We start from the raw sequence: 21,279 nt of genomic DNA, 5'->3' as shown, positions 1-21,279 counted from the left end.
CTTATATTCAGTGAAGTAGGGAATATATAGAAATATCAGCACATTGATTAATATTTAACACAAAAAAATTTATCCCAAGTGTGATTTGCAAAATAAAGACACACACATTTTTAGATACTTTCACCTAGGCTAGAATTCTTTACTTAGAAGATTCCTATAAAAAAGTACCCCCCCCCCCATGTAAAGCAAATGAAACATCAATTTATTGTTTATAAAAAGAACAATCTTGGGATCCCTGGGTGGCGCAGCCGTTTGGCGCCTGCCTTTGGCCCAGGGCGCGATCCTGGAGACCGAGGATCGAATCCCACATCAGGCTCCCGGTGCATGGAGCCTGCTTCTCCCTCTGCCTATGTCTTTGCCTCTCTCTCTCTCTCTCTCTCTCTGACTATCATAAAAAAAAAAAAACAAAAAAAAAAAAAACAATCTTTTAGAAGATGTTTAGAAAGTGCTTGGTGCTTTTTCATGGAGAGCAGGTGGTGTGGCCAGTGGATTTGAGGTAAAGTTCATCAGAGTATAACCTGACCGATGTAAGAATATAGGCTTTGTGTGTGTGTGTGTGTGTGTGTGTGTGTTTATTTTGAAATGCTTGTAACTCCACTCATAATTGAAAATTTTCTCAAATGAGACATACCTAAATTGGATTTCAACAGTTTGTAGTTGTTACTGTTGTCTTAAAAGACAGGTTTTTGAGGGGCATCTGCCTGGCTCAGTTGGTAAGAGCATGTGACTCTTGATCTTGGGGTCATGAGTTTAGGCCCCACATTGGGTGTGGAGGTTACTTGAAATCTTTAACAAAAAAAGAAATATTTTTGAAAATATATTCACTACATGTTAAGTACAGCTTTTTTTTTTTTTTTTTTTTTTTTTTTTTTAAGATTTTATTTGAGAGAGAGCACGTGCATGTTCACACCTGGAGTGGGGAGGGAAGGAGGGAGATAGAGACTCTCAAGCTGACTCCATGCTGAACATGGAGCCCAATGTGAGGTTCGATCCCAGCACCTTGAGATCATGACCTGAGCCAAAATCAAAGTTGGTGGCTGAACTGACTTAGCCACCCAGGCACCCTAAGTACAGCTTTTATATGGGATATTACATGGGATCTCTTAGCCAGAAAACCTGTGTAAGGACTTTTTCCGTCTGATATTGAGGACAGTTTCCGTAGGAAACAGCCACATGAAGACAGTTTGCATACCTTCTTCTGCCAGGTGGACCACAGCTTTTCTTCTCAAAGTGTGGTTCCCTCAAACCAGCAGCACATCAGAAGCATCCTGAAGCTTGTTTGAAATGCATACTCTGGGGCCCACCCCACACCTACTAAGCTAGGATCTTCATTTTCACAAAATCCTGCTCCAGGTGATGCATATGAATGTGTGGGAAGCTCAGACTTGACTGTGCGTTGCAGGGATTGCTACCTCCATTATTTCCAGAGTTTCTGGTTCAGAAGTCTGGGCTGGAACCTGAGAATTTGCATTTTCACCAGGTTCTTAGGTGATACTGATGCTATTGGTCTAGGGGCCATACAATGAGAATCATTAGATTGAAACATCCTCTCATTGCCCTTTCTTGCCTCTCTGTAATCCTCACCCCTTTTAATAGCTCTTTTTATAGATTATTATAATCATAGGCTTCAGATTGGTTCAAGAAAAAGATTACATTGTCTTTTATCATTTTTAGTGGTGGCCATGCTAAAAGTGCTTGTTACGTACCTGAGTGGCCCAGTTGGTTAAGCAACCAAGTCTTGATTTTGGCTCAGATCATGATCTCAGGGTCGTAGGATTGAGCCCTGTAATGGGCTCCTCACTCAGTGGGGAGTCTACTTGGGATTCTTTTCTCCCTCTCCCTCTGCACCTCCCCCCAGTCGTGTGCATGTGCACATGCATGCTCTCTCTCTCAAATAAACATCTTTTTAAAAAAATAATAAATTGCTTGTCAATATCTAATTTCAGAGAAAATTCTCTTTTAATGCTCATTGGATTTTGACTCTGGCTTATGAGTAGTTCTTTCTGTGAGTTACACTTTTAACACTTTAAGATTACTTTTGTATAGGTAAAATATTCAAGTGATTCAAAAATTAAAACAACTTATTTTGAGGAGTCTAATTTCCAGCTCTTGTGGTCTAACCTGTCCCCTCTCCCCAATAAATAACCTCTCTTTAAAAAAGATTTTATTTAGTTATTTATGAGAGAGAGAGAGAGGGAGAGGCACAGGTAGAGGGAGAAGCAGGCTCCCTGCTAGGAACCCGATGTGGGACTTGATCCTGGGACTCCAAGATCAAGTCCTGAGCCCAAGGCAGACGCTCAACTGCTGGGCCACCCAGGTATCCCAATAAATAACCTCTTTATTTGTTGGATGTTCCTTTGTGTAGACATTAGCCAATACCAGTAAATTATATATACTTTCTTCTTTGTATATAAAGTATAGCATACCATGTAAATTATTCTGCCCCTTGCTTTTGCTTAGTTAATATACCTTTGCGATCTTTCCATATTAGTGTATAGAAAAGACTGTACACTAATATGGACTAGTTAACAGCTTCAGAATATTACACTGTATGCCTGTTCCCTAACTTAATGAACTAGCCCTCACTGGTGCATATTTCAATGTTTTCCAGTCTCTTAACAATCACAATGTCATTGTGAATAAACCTGTATATTTCTCATTCCACATATGTGAGGTGTGTCTGGGATATCTTTCTGGAAGTAGGATTCGTGGGTCATTGAGCAGTGCATTTATAATTTTGATAAATTCTGCCCTTCTTCAGGGTTGTACCATTTCGAACTCCTGCAGGTAATGCATCAGGGTACCTGTTTCTCTGTAGCCTCTCCAACAGTGTTTCGCAACATTCAGATATGTATTATTCTGATACGTGAAAAATAACAGTGTAGTTTTAATGTGTATTATTTTGATATGAATGAGGCTGAGCATCTTTTTTATATGTTTAAAGGTGATTTCTATTTCTTTTTCTGTGAAATGTCTGTTCATACCTTTTGTAATTTCCTTTTGGATTGTTTTTTTCTAACCAATTTCTAGGAATGTATAAATTAGATTAACCGTTTACGATGTGAGCTGCAATTCCCCCAGTTGTTTTTTTTTTTTAAATTTACCATCATGTATTTTGGCATAGAAAGCTTAACTGATTTTTCTTTAAATTTTAGGTAGTTGGGGCACCTGGGTGTCTCAGTGGTCGAGTGTTTGCCTTTGGCTCAGGCCTTGATCTTGGGGTCCTGGGATCGAGTTCCGCATCGGGCTCCCTGCATGGAGCCTGCTTCTTCCTCTGTCTGTCTGTCTGTCTGTCTGTCTCTCTCTCTGTGTCTCTCATGAATAAATAAATTTATAAAAAAAATTTAGGTAGTTAATATTTTATGGTGTCTGGATTTTGAGTCACAGAAAGGACTCCAAGAATTTGAAATTTGTTCATGTGTTCCTCTAATACTTTTATGGTTTCATTTTTACACTTAAATCTTTGATATATTTGGGATTTATTCTGATGTTCAGAGCTGATATATAGATTCAACTTCATCTTTTTCCATGTAGCTACCAGTTACCTTTACCATTTGTTTCAGAATACAGTACACCTTCATTGTATTCTGAACTTCCAGGTATACTGGGGCACATCTCTGGACTTCCTATTCTATTTCATTGGTCTTTCTACTCATACACCAGTACACGGTATTGGTTTTATAAAATGTTTTCGTTTCCCCTATTGCCCTTCATTTTCCTGGCAGTTCTTCCTTGTTTATTTTTCCATGTGAACTTATCATTTTGTCTAGTTCCAGAAAAGAAAACACTTAAAAAATTGAGATGATATTAAAATTATAAACTCATTTTACAGAGAGAATTGATGTCTTTCTGATATTTTCCTATCCAAGAACATTTGTATTTTTTCATTGGTTTGATTTGATTTGACTCTTGAGTCCTTCTGGAGCATTTTAGAGTTGTCTTATATAGGTTTTGCCAGTTTTTTTGTTAGATTTATTGTACCTATTTTCTCTTTTTTGTTGCTTTTGTGAGATTTTCCCTTTATCTTCTCTAAGTGGTTTTGACTGTGTGGATGAAGGCTGTTTTTCTGTATAATAGTTTTTGAGTAGTTTTTAAGAGACTTTAAATTTTGCAAAATCCCTTACACATTTTTGCCTAAGAGAAAGAAAGCTTTGGGAGTCCAACTTGTGTCCATGTTTATTAGTTCTGTGGGCTTCAGGAGATCCATTTGACTTCTCTGAGCCTCAGTTCCCTAACCCGTGAAAGGAACAATTCAGTCCATATCAGAATGTTGGAGGAATTAAACAAGGACAATATGAAACTCATCACTTAGTGCTGCTTCCACCACCAGCGTCACCAGCGCTAACGTGGGTTGAGGCTGTTGGTTTTTTTTCTTTTTCCTTCTCTTAACCCCTGTCACCTTTGAAAGAGGAAAAAGAAACGATGAAGAAAAACAGATACTAGAATTGAAGTTAAAAGTAGGCTGTGATTCCATTTGAGCAGAATAACCAGTATGCTTTAGATCAGGGGACAAACTCAGTAGGGCACTGAGGCCTCCCTGTTCTTAGGCCTCACTCCTTACTGCTCTGTCAGATGCATCCTGACAAGACTGCTTAGCATTCCCTGAAGGCCCTGTGTTTCCTACAATGCTGTCCCTTCCACCCAGAATGTTTGGCTATCTCATTCTGCTGGTTGGGATACGTACTGCCCCGCACCCACTGAGGAATAGTATCTGTCTCCTTGTGCAGCTCGTCTGCCCAGCATTGTGGGCCTTGATAGACTGGAAACAGGATAGAAACCGTATCTGTATCTGTCCATCCATCAAAAATGTCCAGCAAAATACCTGGGAAAGACTAGACACTCAGGTATTTGTTAATTAAGGGAATGAATAATTGACTTTGGTTTTTCTTTAGCCTTATGCTACATATCTGGATAACTCCTATCTCATCCAGTATACTGTAAGCCCCTTGAGGACAAGGATTATGTCCTTTCTCAATAACAATAATGCTAACAATAATGGTGATGGTGAGAGACAAACAGACTTACTATGTAAGAGCATGTATTAATAAAAATAAAAATGAATGTTTGTTATGTTCCAGAGAAACTCCCTAGGGAAACTGTTTTACAGTCCCTGATGTGGATTAGTTCATACAGTCCTCAGCAATCCTACGAATTGGGTACTGTTATTATACATATGGGGAAACTAAGGCACGCCAAGGTGGAGGTACTTATTCAAGACCACACAAGCTAGGAAGTGCTAGAACTGAAATTCCAACGCAGCTGTTCTAACAGCCCAACTCTTAACGTGTTACAGTGCTCTAGGCCTGTTTGTTGAATGCGTCATTTACAGATTCTTGAACAATTTAGGAAAAGTTGTTACCCTTGCAACTTCCCAATTTCCTGCCCAGCCATCCCTTTTTAGTAACTTCTGTTTTTTCCAATTTATCTTGGACTTCATGCTCTCTGGGAGGCTTTCTCTGACCACCCCCGCCTGGCATATAGTAGGTATTCAGAAAAAAGTAATTGTTGCTTTTCTCCCCTCCAGGTTCACAGTATAGGTGCTAAGAAAGAGAATGTAAGACAGGAAGATAATTAAATATTTTTACTGAGGTAAGTTTTTTATGATTTATTATTTTTTTAAAGAAACCTCTTGCCATCCCCTACCATTATTAAAATTCTTCTCCACGGCCTGCTTTCTTAAGATGCAAGAGGGAGATTGTTCTAGGAGTACTTTAGGTTCACAGAACCTGGGGTTTTTAAGGTAGATACCAAGAACATAGGTTGTTTGAACAAGGTTATTTGGCCTTCTTTACTTGTTTGAATCTAATCTTTAAATTCTCATTAGTTCATTGTCTTAAAGTATAGGACTGAAAAGGAGATCCAGCAGGTGGAGACCCATAAGCTGCTTGGTGGCTATATATACTCACAACATTCAGTGAAAAGTTTGTTTTTAAAATAAGAAACTGAAGGGATTTGAAGGCATTTTGGTGAGATAGTAATACTTCTATATTTTCTTATTATAATAGAAAAAACTTCCATCAGTATGAAACAACTCATGACAGAAGTAGATACCTAACTGTCACACAGAAATGACTGCTGTTAATATTTTGGTGAATATACTTTGAGAAATATATCTATGGATATAGAAGTACTCATATACAGATCATTAAATAAGTTGGTTTACCCTACATATGGTAGCGTGATGCAACAGTGTATCTTATGTATCTCTACACATGAATTTTAAGAGGCATGATCATTTTACTGACTGTGGTATATTTCATTGTTGGAGGACCATAGTTTATTTAATTGTTCATTTGATGACCATTTAGACTGTTTCTAGTGGGTAATGGTGTATTGGTTAATCCTGTATTCACACCATTGTATACTTGTTCATTTATCTTCCTGGAAGTATGACTGCAGAGTCAAAGATGATGCACATTTTAAACATTGGTGCATATGACTAAACTGCCCTCTGTAAAGACTACCAATTTATCACCACCACCATCCCAAAAGTCAGTGAGAGTCCTATTTTCCATATCCCTGCCCGCACAGAGTTTTGTTAATCTTTTTTATCTTTGCCCATCCAAGAGGAGAAAAAAAAGTGGTATCTATGAGATAGCAAGGTTTTTGACTGAAATAAGCCTTTATGTTTTCAAAGACCCCTTTCATTTGATATTCTTACTTACATGAAGAGTTACCTTACTGAGAACATAACCTGTGATTCTCAAGTATGAGACATTCTCTTGGACTTTATTATGATGAAAATGTTGAAATATGTTGAGTTTCTTTGTTTTTAGTTCGGTTGCCCTGATTACCTCATTATAAATATTTTTAAATTATTGGCAACTAACTAATTGTTTTGGATACCAAAGTTTTCCTCTGTAGGGAGCATGCTTTTGTTTTTTATTCATTTAGAGTGGAGCTTGAAGAAGCTTTAAAAACTAACTTGTTAACATCTTTCGAACATGGATCCCAATTGCAGACTAGCTAGAGAATGGGATTCACAAACTCTGGTGACAATAGAATACTTACTGAGTTTGTCAATTACCTGAATATGTATTTAAATGTAAACCTGTGAATATTGTTGTTGAATCCCATCTGTCCAGAGTATTTTGCCAGTTTGTGGTATGAATGTGAACTCTAATTTTATGTTTGTTTTGGATTTTATTTCAATCAAATAAAAGTTACTTAAGGTCTCCCACAAAACAGGCACCAACTGTATCATTGTCCTCCCGTTTGTTCTTTGACTTAATCAAAAGCCAATTAAAATTAATCTTTCTCTCTCTCTATAAAATGCATCTTCTTGTAATATAGATTGTGTTTCATGTGGGTGCTTTGCTTTTCATTCCAAGTTAAGATTGTTGAGGCTGGGACCAAGTATGTTTTATCTGTCAGCTTACATCTAGCAACTAGTGTGACCCTTGGCACGTATATGGCAGACCGTCAAATTGTTTTTGAAGGAAGTAATGATTGATGTATATTGGTATTGTTAAGTTAGAACTAAGGTTTAAGTGAGATGTGCCTTAAATTTTAATTAAGAAATTTAAATTCTTGAAGAAGAAAACCAGTATCTGTGACTCTTAAAGGCGCCCAAATCTAGACATACATAATTGTAGTGACACTTGCTACAGTAACATTTTGTGACATTTTTTTGGACTATTGGTTTAGACTATATCCCATTTATTTTCAGAATCACATATATTGCTGTGTTTTAGATCTGCTTTGTGTTTTTGGTTTTTTTTTTTATCATTGCTATTAAAGGCAAAGTAAGTATGTAGGTAAGATACTAGATCTTAATTCAAGAATCTTGGGATATTTGGTATTATAGACTTGGGAATATTTTTTAGTTATGTGTTTTGAAGACAAGAATAAAGTGAGTACCCCATAATATATATCAAATTATAATGGAGAGAAATTGAGTTATTTTTTAATTGTATGGTTCAGCATTTATTAAAAATAGAAGTAGAGAAATAAATTGCCAGCCATTGAGAAGAATGTATAAATCTTTGTCCAGTATCCTGCTTTTCTGACTCCTAAACCAGTTTTTCACAGCCAAAATAAACAGCAGATGGAACAAGCACTTAATAGATTTAAGCAATGTTGTAGACTTTTGTTTCATATGTTTTGTTTCCACTGGAATGGAATATGGGATTCTAAAGAATGCATGAACTAATTTTAATTAGTATTTTAGCAGCAGTTATTTGCATGTAAAAAATGTTAAATTAATTAAATAATCCCCTAGCAATTTTTATTTGTACTTTAATTTTCCTAGCAACCCCTTACTAAAATAGTACAAAGTTAAATCTAGGCAGACCTGAAAGGAAATTATTGAGTCTTCATTAGTGGGGTCTAAATTAGTGCGATTTCCTGGACTTTTCCATTGGTTATTTTATTATGGCTAATGGTATAACCTTGTATTTGTTTTCTAAAATAACCAAAGTTCTGGGTTCTTGAAACTGTTTTCTGTGGTAGTATAGGAATTTGCTTATATGGTAGCTTTCACTTCACCAATGAGTTGATTTCTTTAATCACATGCTTTAAAACCCTAATTCTAAAAATACTGCTGAAAAGTGAGGAATTACTAGTAGTAGTTAAACCAAAATCTTAATTAAAATTAAGACTTTATCATTTATTTCTCCTCGTAGCTGCATTTGTAAAAATTGTTATGCTGTATTTAAACAGATTCTAAGACATTCTTACGTATGGGTTGGATTTTGTGCATTTGTAACAATTTCTTCCTATTTTAGGCATAAAGCTTAAAGTTTAGACTGGCAGTATAAGTGCTTATTTGATTGGAAAGTTGGAAAGAGGAGAAGCTCTGTCTTCATATCCAGAATTTGTGGTGGTAGAAGACTCAGATGAACTGGTTTCATGATCAGGGGAGAGTATGGAACTGGAGAAAGAGTGGAAAGACATTTCTAAGTGCTTATAGGCAGCATGGATCCCTAGTAAGCACCCTGGGCTTGCTTCTGCAGTGTGCATACCTGAGTGGTCTCTCACAAAGGCATTATTATTACTTGTGTGAGATAAAGAGGGGTGGAGAGCGGTAGCTTTGGGCCTCACGTTCCAAAGTGAGCATAGGGCTTGGAGAAACTCCCTAGGGAAAAATCTCCAGCCTCTGACCCTTCTATCCTCCTTGAGGAATTTCCTTCTTTGCTGACCCTGGGAGCTTTGCCTTGCATTGGGTATGATAGAAATTTGTCTGGAGCTGGGCAGAGGGCATCTGACTCTTGTCCATTACTGCAGTGTCCAGATACCCTGATTGAGTAGATTTCCAGCATGGGAGTATGGCTGTCACATCATAGCCATGATGTGGTGTGGTGACAAATACGGGAGTTCCATGGAAGCTTTGTCTTCATGCCTGTTTGGTTTGTTTGGAGAGGACACAGAGTTCATGGTGAGGGTTGTGTTTGTGTACGTTAAACCCAGTAAGTTTTGTTTTAAATAGATTTCAGTCTCTTCTAATGTGACAAAGTTTTTCAGTCTGAATGTTCTAGCAGCCGTCGCTCAAAGAGTAATTGCTGTCAGTGAGAAAGGATATCCTCCTACGTCTTTTCTGGAGTGCTTGAAACCATCCGACTTCCTCTTTCTTTTACCTTAAGAACTGATTACTGACACTTGGGAATTATAATCAGATTGCATCAATCTTTACAGAAAGGTTACCAATTATTGCACTGAAAAATAGGCATTTCTCTCTAATAGTAAGTGTTCCTCTTGGTGTGTGTCTCTCAGTTCAGTACTTTTAACTATCTTTCAGGTGAATGAATGCTTTGTGTCATGCCCTCATTTAATACATTTAAAACAGACTTTTACTGATGGCTTTCTTACTTTCAGTTCTATTGAAGCAGATAATTAATATATCTTCATAGGATCTTTTGGTTGTTTAGATGTCCTTGAGATAGAAAAAGGGTGGCTGATGTCAATTACTTCTACCATGATATGAACTTTAAAATGAGCATTTGCCATGAAGAGTTGAGCACAGTGAGGATTTGCATCTTGAGCTGTTGGCATGCCCTCATTTTGTCCTTTTAACTTAACTCGGAAGATAGATGCAGTCATCCAGTTTTAGAGCATAGAATGCCTTAGTTATGAAAGTTGGTCTTGGGTACTCAGCTAGTATGTTAAAAAACAAACCTAAGCAATGACTTGAATTCGTATCTGTGTGGCTCCAAAGTCTATGTTCTTTTCTTACATACACCAACAGAGAAAGGGGTCCTGCAATTGTTAGAATGTTTCATTATTATAGATACTTAAAATCCCTGACAAGTGAAGTCCAAGCTACTTTATGACCACTATCACCATCATTCTCACCATCCTCTTTATTTCTAACGTTCTTCAGCATCCACTGATGAAGTGAGGAGCCTGCCAGGGTGTCTGGCTCACTGTGTTCAATACAACATAGGCTTGTTTAATTTAGCAGTGCTCGGAGATGAAAGGTTCATGACGGCCAAGTACAAACAGACCTTCTGTGGGATGTTAATTTTGTTACAGGAGGGAATGCTTGTTTTTCATTTTTTCATGAGTTAAAAAGGACTTTGACTTGTTTAAATCTGTGTAATCAAAGGGAAGCGAGCAGTGCGCTAAACATTTTTTTTTTTAATTCAGTCTTCAGTTAATTCCATATTATACCTGCCAGTGAATTGCAAATAGTGTGTTCTTTTGTTCTTTGCTCTTTTTACTTTGGATTGGATTTTATGGTTGGTTGCTGTGGGAATTTAGTGGTAGGAAAATAAATAATTTCCTCCTCTGAACAGATTGTGTGTCTTTTACAACAGGTTATCCTGTAGTAGGCAGAGTGATTCAGTAAGGCCCCTGTACAGAGATGTCACTGTATGATTTTGTGCAGTCACTTTTTAAAAAAATAATAGCTCTATTGAGATATAATTCACATACTGTAAATTTCAGCTGGTACATTTAAAGCCCACAATTTAATGAACTTAGTATATTCAGTGCTGAGCACCGAACCTCCCTATCTAATTCCAGAAAACTTTGATCACTCCAGAAAGAATGCCCATCCCCATTAGCAGTCTCTCTTCATTCTTCCCTCCCTCCAGCCCCTGGCAACCACTAAGCTGCTCTCTGTGTCTATGGATTTGCCTGTTCAGGGTATATCATATGAATGCAGCAATACAGCATGTGGCCCTTCGTGTCTGGCTTCTTTCACTTAGCAGGTTTCTCAGGTCCATCTATGCTGTGGCATGCGTCAGAATTTCATTCCTTTCTGTGGTTAAGTAATATTCTATTGCCTGACTAAGCCATATTTTGTGTATTCATCCATTGATGGACATTTGGGTGTTTTCCATGTTTTGGCTATTACGAATAATACCACTGTGACCATTCAAGTACAAGATTTTGGGCAGACTTATCTTGGATGCAGACATAGGAGTGGAGTTGCTGGGTCCTATGGTAACTCTGTGTTTAACTTTTTCTTTTTTTAAGATTTTATTTTTATTTATTTATTCATGAGAGACACACAGAGAGAGAGAGAGAGAGAGAGAGAGAGGGGCAGAGACACAGGCAGAGGGAGAAGCAGGCTCCATGCGGGGAGCCTGATGTGGGATTCGATCCTGGGTCTCCAGGATCACGCCCTGGGCTGAAAGCAGTGCTAAACCGCCGAGCCACTGGGGCTGCCTTGTGTTTAACTTTTTCTAAAATGTTTTCCAAAGTGACTGTCCCATTTTACATTCTCATTGGCAATATTGGAGGATTTCAGTTTCTTCACACCCTGCCCCACACTTTATTTTCTGTTGTTGTTGTTTTCTTAGTAGCTATCCTAGTAAGTGTGAAGTGGTATCTTCTGTGATTCTAATTTGCATTGCCCTAATGACTCATGATGTGGAACATCTTTTCATATGCTTGTTGGTCAGTTGTGTATCTTTTTTTTTTTTTATAAGATTTTATTTATTTATAAATGAGAGACAGAGAGAGAGAGACAGAGACACAGGCAGAGAGAGAAGCAGGCTCCATGTGGTGAGCCTGATGCGGGACTCAATCCCGAGACCCTGGATCACACCCTGGGCCAAAAGTAGATGCTCAACCGCTGAGCCACCCAGGTGGCCCATTTGTGTATCTTTTTTAAGAGAAATACCTATTCAGATTCTTTTTCCATTTAAAAAATTAGGTTATCTTTTTATTTTTGAATTGTAAGAGTTCTTTACATATTCTGGATACATACACACACACACACTCATATTCTTATCAGAAATGCAAATTGTAGTTTTCCTCCCATCCCATGGATTGTCTTTTCACTTTCTTGTTCTTTGAGGCAAAAAGTTTTAAATTTTGATTAAATCAGATTTATTTTTCTTTTGCATGTGTGATCTTTTCTCTGAAGTTTTTTAGAAGTTACAAGTCAGAACTTATTTCTAGGCATCTCTCATGCAAAAAATTGATACAAAATCGTCAACTAGTTAACTATACAGTGGGTTAGAGGCATTAAACATCTTTTGTATTTTCACATATTTTTATCTAATTCAATATGAAGACCAGGTTTCCTAACCTAACACCTAAATGCACCCTCTCCGCCACCTTTTTTTTTTTCTCCACCACCTTTTATTTTTTATTTTTTATTTTTTATTTTTTTCCACCACCTTTTAATTAAAAAGTTTCCTTTCAGGGTTCTGCACAGCTCAGAATGCATGCATTATTTTATGAACATTTATAAGTGTTTCATATGCACTGAGCACTTTACTGGGCTCAGGGAGCCAGAGGTGAGAAGACTTGGCTCCATCCTCAAGGATAAGAGCACAGGTGCCATGTGAGGGGTGTCCACTGAGGACGGTGGAGGAATACAGAAAGGAGGAGGGAGGACTTCTTTCCATCTGGCTGAGAACACCTCATGGAGGAGAAGACTCGTGCCCTGTCTACAAAGATGGTTAAGTGATCAGTACTTTTCTCTTCTGGTTACTTGCTGCTGTGTGTGCCATGTGACCTAGCACCAGATTTTGGATAGCAGCCATACTTAGGATTCTTGATATAATAAAATGTAGATGTAGATGTGATAGCTTGATGCCTAGAAGTGAGCCTAAACAAAACTATTTGTCTTGAATTTCTTCAGATTCCCAAAATTCTCAGATAGGAAAATGTCCTACTTATTAATTAGTTCAGCATGATGTGTATATGTGCGTGTATGTGTCTTTGTCTCTCTAAGCTGAAGCCTGTGTAATTCCATATAGTCAGGCATAAAACATGAGGCAGGGAATAACAGTTGCTTGGCTGGAGAAGAAGATTGATTATAGACAGTTGGGTGTATCCTGTTGAGGAATTTAGATTTTGTCCAAATCGAGGAGAGCATTAAAGTGTCTAGCAAGGGAAAGGTCTCTGGTGTCATCCCGATGACTGTATTGGGGGTGCTGGATGCAAGGGAAGGATGGGGACAGAAGACCCACTAAACTGTTAAGTGGGTCCAGGTGGGAGTTGATGAGGACCTGAACGAGGGCATTTGTGGTAGAATTTAGGTAAGTCCTAGGCTGGAAGTATTTAGGTGCTCTTAGGAATCCTGGCTACAGGTAGCAGAAACCCTGCTCAAACTATATTAAATTACAAGGGGGAATTCATTGGGAAGTTCCTGGAGAAGATCCAAAAGGAATGAAGCACTGCAGAAACCAGGACAAGCTCAGGGACCTGAAGGGTTGAGAGTGGTCCTCATTATCACAGGGACTCTGGCCCCTATGTCTCTTGCCTCCAGTTTCTCCGCAGGACATGGGCTATCCTCACACTCTTCAAGAAGAAAGAGCTTCTCCCTCTCAGTTTTAGTTTTTAAAATCCCAGGGCTCTCTTGGCCTTGGATTTTAGGCCTCCACGGAAGGGGTCTCTGTTGGAACTTTCTATCACCACACATTGGGAGTTCCCAGAAGAAGTAGGGAAAGGTGGTTCTGGGCAGAGCCAACCATGCACATCTAGTCTGGGGATCTAGGCAGGACCCAGAGATTAAGGAGATCCAAAGAGGAAGGAAGGGTCAGGAATGCCTCCCAAGTTTGTGGCTTTGGTAAGCTGCGACGGCACCATTTCTATCCCCTGCTTGTTCAGGGGGTGAGCAGACCAGAGTGCATGGGGTAAACCAAGTTCAGTGTTAGACTAATTTAGAGGTACTAGTCTAGACTGGTACAGAGGGCTAATCACAATTTGTGTGTTATATATTTTTATGATTATTTAATTGATTTGGCTTCCTTCACAATTAGAAGCCCTGTGAAGACAGGACTGTCTCTTTTCTTTGCTATGAATCTCCAGAGCCTACCATAATGTACTTGGCATGTAGTAGGTATGTAGTAAATATCTGTATGAATGAATAGATTCAGGTGAACATATCCAGCAGGCACTGGATGGACAGTTTGGGTCTCAGATGAGGACAGGAAATACAGATTTGGGGGGGGGTATCAGTGTAGGGCTAGATGGTAGACCAGCCTTGAGAGTTATCCTTATTGGCTAGGAGACTTTTATGAAAGCTCAGATACTGTGTAGACCTGTAATTTTCATGTCTGTGTAATAAAATTGTGCCCTTTTTTTTTTCCTTTGCCCTGCCTAGTATTTAAAGCCAGTAATTTATATTGATAATCCTACCAATAATTTTTTTTAAATTCTGTGACAGATTAGAATTAGATTTGTGACAGATAGGGAAATAAAGGTGATAAAGACAGAGATTCTATTTCCTTTTAAGAATAACTGACTCATAGGATGAAATCTTGGATATGATTTCAGATCACTCCTGTAAACTCTCAAAAAAGATGTTTATAAAACACTTGGAACAATACAGATTGTACTAAGAAAATGTGCTTTGATCAACTCTGGAGATACAAAGCAGGGAGCTTAATAAATCAAGTCCTATTTGTGAATGGAAAGGACTGGAAGTTCACCTTAAAAGTAAGAATTCAGTTCACATAACTTTAAATTTTATATTCTGGATAGCAGATGTTAACTTAGTTTCATCTTTTGTATAAAAAGAAAATGAATTGCAGATTTCACATCTTGGCATCTTGAAATCTGACTCCTGATTCCTATCTCTTAATAACCATTGGAACACTAGTTTAAAAATGGAATTTGACTTTGGTTTTTTACCCTTTAATTTTGAGGTGAGTGTGCTTCTAGCTGTCTTCCCTCTGTATTCAGCTACCACTCGTAGCTTAAATATGCCATAATTTTTATTATTTAAGTATTAGAAAAACATAGTCATATTTATATAAAGTAGTAATACTATGTTCTCATTTAGGAGAGGTGGTTCGTTTCATTTTAAGGCCTAAATACAATTGTATTACTTTTGTAGGCTGAACACCCCCTTCTTATCACTCCACCATATATCAAGATATTATATTAGTGTCTTTATTGCCTAGATTTTTCTCTCCATCCCCATCCCCCACAGTAGAGATATGAGCATTTTTACTTACGTACTTTTTCCCCAAAGAACTTCACTAAAGTTGCCTGACTATGAATGCAGGTCAGCACCTTCTAGCAAGTTGTAATTTACTAGAACGTTTCTAAGAACTTAAATTAAGTAGTTTATAGCATCTCAGTTTTTTGTTTTTTTAAGATTTTATCTATTTATTCATGAGAGACGCACAGAGGCAGAGACACAGGCAGAGGGAGAAGCAGGCTCCCTGTGGGATGCATAATGTGGGACTTGATCCCAGGACCCTGGGATCACTAGTGAGCTGAAGGCAGATGTTCAACCACTGAGCCACCCAGGTGCCCTAGCATCTCAGTTTTTAAAATTACTGTTTATATATAAAGAATAAGCACTTGAAACTAGAGTTTCAAGAAATACCTAATATGCTAAGACTTTGTGTATTCTGAATTTTACTGAACCTGTTCAAAGACAGGCAAAGACCACATTTTGGATTTTACTGATGAGGAGACCAGTATTATGGGTTTGACTTTCTATATAAGTTATTAACTACATTGAAAGTTATTACATGGAAAAATCTCTTTATTGAGACCCTAGACCCCTGCAAATCATTTCCCTTTTGAAATCAGTTTACAGGGCCAAAATAAAAGAATGTCTATTTCTGGAGGTATACCCTTTACCAGCTCCTGGGGAGAAGTAGTTAAAAGGCATCTGATATTATATTATCCTGTATTCTGAAATAATTTTATTCTTTAAGAGGTAGCAAGCTTTATTCTTTACTATTTAATTCTACAAAGATAACATCATTCAAAAATAGAAAAATTCACAGCCTAGATGTCCAGCAGGGAGTAAGCATCTCTTAGAGACAGTGGGAAACTCATGGTCCTGAAGGTAGAAGCCTGCATCCCTTCTGTAGTTGGTCTCTGGGCTTGTCAGAGTCTTTCCTCTATTACATCACCTGAATGACAAGATCGCTTTCTCAGGTACAGGATTTCCACTCATTTACTCATTTAATTTTGGATTTTCCGATGACTGATAAATATAATTCAAAAAGTAGCATTAAATAATGGGGCAGGGGGAAAATCTAAACATCCTTTCCCTACCTAGATTTAGTCTAATTAGGAGAAAAATTTGTCTGACTTATGGAAAGTATAAAACAATTGAAGTGCACTTCTGAGTGTGTGTAGAATTGAGGTGACTATGTTGCCTAGTGGTTACAAAGAATCTGTAAAGTGGTTCAATGCAATTTATACGTATTCTGTATGTAAATAGACTCTTCTAAAATGTTTCAGTTGTAGTTTCTGTAGTTTAAGTAGCTGAGAAATCTTATTATGCTCTCTACTAAATAGTCTTGCTTAATAGAACACAGAAGCTACTCAACTGGTTCTTGTTCTATGTTAGTGAAGTCTGAATTTAAGGGAGTTTTACTGTACACTTCAAAGATAGCAAAATAGTGTACAGAAATTCTGTAAAGGGTGAGAGTGTGTTTTGTAGACTTCTTTTATTATCCATGTATTATCCATGAAACCCCAGTAGTATATGAAATAGGTTATTTTCAGAAGGCTGTGAAAGACCAGACTAGTGCCTCCCAGGGGCTCCAGGATTACCATTTCAAACTGCTGTTCCTTGTTGTCATTAATGAAATGCTGAATCCTGGAAGGAGTGAAGAATATACCTTATTTGTCATAACTTTATACTGTATTACTTGATCATATGATAAACACTGATAGGATTTTAAGTCAGAATTGTTTTCAGTATTTAACACTACTCTGCACATGATCGGGAGCAGTAATCAGTCTTGTCTTCTTACAGAAGAGACCATGCCCGACTTTGCAAAGTTATGGTTACTAAGGGGTCTGAAAGCCAAAACGTGGGAGACAGATTGTTGTGTACACCTGGTCCTATCACAACATTGCTTGTCTTCCTTGTTAAGGCAGACAGTCCAATTAACCCCGCTGAGACTAAAGAAATACCAAGTGCTCATGGGTTAGATGGGTCCACATTCTCAGCCAAGTGTGGTCACCCTTGGGGCCTGGCTTGGGAGACTCGGTGCTGATAGGTTCAAGATCTCCTTTGAGCTATTAGTAATGGGAAATAGCTCTGTGACCTTGGGCAATTTGTTAAAGTCCTTCACACTCTGCCTCACTGTACGGCGCTCCATCAGAGCACTGTTGTGAGGGGGAGTGGAAGTGTGGCATGTCAGTGTTGGCATGGTGCCTGGCACTTTATAGATTGCTGATAGATGTTAGGCCATGGGACAGCATTTTCCTCCCGAAGGAAATGTAGGGTAAGAATTGACAGTGGAGAAGTCTTGAAAAAATACAGATTTGGGTGTCAGTTTGAATTCCACTCAAACTGCAGTAGGTACCATTTCAACATTTTAGTGAAAGTAACTGTTGGAGGTGAGATGGAAAAGTTCTGCGACTGCGTGCTACTGACCAGCAGTTGAGGGTGTCTACTTTTTGATACTTAATATGTTACCTAAAACAGACCATTTTTATTTTTTAAAAATCTGAAAAACAAAACAAAACAAAATGGTAAAATAACTGAATACTGGTTTTTTTTAAACCTTTTGTTTTAATGGTTGTTGTTTCTCAATGGGAATAAGAATATTTACAAAGATGCTTGCAGTACCCATGATCTGTAATGTTGTGGTTCCAGAATATTTAGAAGATTAGCAGTGTTTAATGTGGATGTGAATTTGGGTATGATGTGTTTAGAACATGTGACAAGGAATCATTATGTCAGTCAAAATTCACTAAAATCTTATCGTTTAGTAAAATTGTTCCTTTGAGAATATGAACATGACAGTTCAGAAGCAACCTGAAAATTTTAAGGAAAGGAATAACAGTTTCTAATGTATGTGAAGCATAGTGTCATCAGCCGTTGTCTCTAACAAGGGATATTCGTTAATTTTTATGTCTATTGCATGAGTTTATTGGATTCTTTTATGGAAATAGCCTAAAAGATAATACCATTGCAGGAGGAAAAAAGGGATAATAAAAGGTTTTCAAATGGATAGCCTTGATAAGCTGTAAAGTAGCCTATATTTATGGCAAGAGATGCTGACCTATTGAGTTTTATTTGTGATGAAAAAATAAGCGTACACCTTCTATCAGATGTGATTACTATCCTTGGTCCAGTTAGCATAGACTTCTCTAAAATTGACAATAAAGAATACACTATTGCATGGGGTGTTTGTTGTCCTTGATACGAACAGTTAGAGAATTAAAGTTTCCTAGTTATGTTTCTTACATAAATAGTTTTGGATCTGTCTACTTAAGTTTAATAATAATTATTATTATTGAAGAATAATTGACATATGATGTTGCATGAGTTTTAGGTGTTCCACATATTAATTCAACAGTTCAGTGTATTACTCATTGCTCATCATCACAAGTATAGTCACCATCTGTCTTCATACAGTGTTATTACAATATTATTGACTGTAATCCCTATACTGTACTTTTCATCTCCGTGGCCTATTTATTTTATAACTGGAAGTTTGTGCCTCTTAATCCCTTTTACCTATTTCACCCATATCCACATCTTTCTATATTTCCAAGCTGGCAAGACCTTCTGTAGCTGACAGGCTTTCCTCTTCTAGCTAAAAGTACTTTGAGGAGTACTTTTTGAATATTCGTCCTGAATTCACTTAGGTTTCAAGAGGTACCTTCATTCTGGAATTCCAGGCTGTCAGCATATAATTCTTTAATCATCTCATCAATAGCATTATTATTCTTAACTGTGTAGAAGGATCAGCCTGTGTCCATAATGTTCTTTAGTTGTGTTACTTAAATGCAGTGACTAAAACTTTACAGATTATTCCCAGAGTAGATGCAGAATGGCTCTGTAATTTGGTAGTGACCATTCTGCGTGAAATCCAGCATTGGAAACAATGCCAGACAGAGTACATGTGTAATAAATGTTTATTGAATTAATGAATTGCTCTAGGGTGGCTTGGGGTTATAATTGTTTCAGTATTAAGTGACCAGCCGTCAGTACTGGTAGTTTAGCTAAATGTTTGGGCTTCATTTGAAGCCAGTGAACAGACCACTGTGCAATCCAGGGAGACCAGTTTGTTCACTTTTCCATCCAATAGTAATTTTACAGTGCTGTTTATATAGAGGAAAGGTCAAAAGAAAAGGTGTATTTGAAGCAGTTGCATCAATTGCTTTGCTACAATGAAAGATTTTTAGTATGCGATGAAAAAAGGATAATTTAAAATGGATATTATAAAGTTTAGGCTGTTGTTTTTTTCCAGCTTTATTGAGGCATAATTGACAATGCAACACATGGCCCAGGTTTAAAATGTACAGTGTAATAGTTCTGACACACGTGTACATCTTTGAAACCATCACCACAATAAGAATGGAAATATCCATTAACTCCAAAAGTGTCTTCGTACCCCTTTGTCACCCACCCTCCCTCATACTCCTTTGTCCGTATCTCCAGGCAGCCTCTGATCTGCGTTCGTCGTTATAGTTTGCCTATTGTAGGGTTTCACAGAAGTGAATTTTTAATAGTATGTACTCTTTTTAGTGTGTCTTTCTTCACTCAGCATAATCATTTTGAGATTCAGTCATATCGTTGAGTGTATCAATAATTGCTGAGAGACATAGATATCTGTGATTTATATTTCTCTTCACTGTTGATGGCCATTTGGATAATTCCAGTTTCTGGCTATTACAAATAAAACCTATCAGAATGTTCATATGCAAATCTTTGTGTGGACATAGACTTTCTTTCCCCGTAGGCAAATACCTAGGAGTGGGATGGCTGGATCATATGGTAGGTGTATGTTTAACTTTTTTAAAATTGCTGAATTATTTTTCATATTATTGTATCCTTTTATGTACCCTACCAGCCACACATGAGAGTTCCAGTTGTTCCACATCTCTGTCATAGATGGTGTGGTCAGTCTTTTTAATTTTAGCCATTCTAGAAAGCCTGGAGTGGTTTCTTATTGTGCCTTAAATTTGTATTTTCCAGATGACCATTGATGTGTTGAGCATATTTTCATGTTTATTTGCCATTTTTCTCTGAAATGTCAAGCCTTTCATTCATTTATTGAATTGTTTATTATTACTGAGTTTTGAGAGTTCTTTATATATTGGATACAGATTCTTTTTCAGATATATGATCTGTAAATATTTTCTATCAGTCTGACTTGTCTTTTAATTCTCTTACCAGTGTCTTTCAAAGAGCAGACATTTTTTATTTTGGTAAAGTTCAGTTTATCAATTTGTTCTTTTATGGATTATGCTTTTTGTATCATATTTAATAAATCTTTACCTAATCCTAGGTCATTGAGATTATTTCCCATGTTTTCTTATAGGTGTTTTATAGTTTTTGGCTTTACATTTAGGTATATGATCCATTTTGACTTAACTTTTTGCATGTGGTACAAGGTGTAGATCAGAGTTCATGCTTTTTGCATGTGGATATCTAGTTGTTCTGGTACCATTTGTTTAAACGACCATTCTCTGTTTACTGAGTTTTCTTTATACCTTTGCCAAAATCATTAGTCTATATATGTGGGTCTATTTGGGACCCTCTGCTTCAGTGATCTATTTGTCTGTCTTTATGCTAGTACCACACTGTCTTAATCACTATAGCTTTATAATAAGTTTTGAAATTTGGTAGTGTTAGTTCTCCAATCTTCAAAATTTTTTTGGCTATTCCACATGTTTTGCATATGCCTATGAAGTTTAGAATCAGCAGTTTATACAAAACAGCCTACTGAGATTTTGTTTGGGATTATACTGAATCTGTATTATCAATTGGAAGAAAATGACTTCTTAACAATACTGGGTCTTCCAACCCATGAACATATTATTTCTCTTGTTTATGTCTTTAATTTCTTTTGACATTTTATTTTATTTATTTTTTATTTTATTTTATTTTATGATAGTTACAGAGAGAGAGAGAGAGAGGCAGAGACATAGGCAGAGACATAGGCA

General features: G+C 37.3%; 1 protein-coding gene across 12 annotated transcripts in view; it reads left to right on the top strand.

Moving 5' to 3' along the window:
* MRTFB (myocardin related transcription factor B) overlaps positions 1-21,279 on the top strand; it is a 210,701-nt gene that overhangs the window by 9,715 nt on the left and 179,707 nt on the right. For 10 of the 12 annotated variants that reach the window (XM_025416466.3, XM_025416458.2, XM_035718209.2 and 7 more), the window contains one exon: positions 5,525-5,589. The gene's annotated coding sequence lies outside the window, so the exon portion shown is untranslated. Of the gene's footprint in view, positions 1-5,524; positions 5,590-14,676; positions 14,839-21,279 lie in introns of all 12 variants that reach the window. The other 2 variants (XM_025416459.3, XM_035718210.1) reach the window with 1 other exon arrangement.

Source organism: Canis lupus, chromosome 6 (assembly GCF_003254725.2).
Source record: "Canis lupus dingo isolate Sandy chromosome 6, ASM325472v2, whole genome shotgun sequence".
NCBI classification, from domain to species: Eukaryota; Metazoa; Chordata; class Mammalia; order Carnivora; family Canidae; genus Canis; species Canis lupus.
Note: the sequence above shows the minus strand (reverse complement) of the source record. Positions and strands in the feature narration are given on the sequence as shown.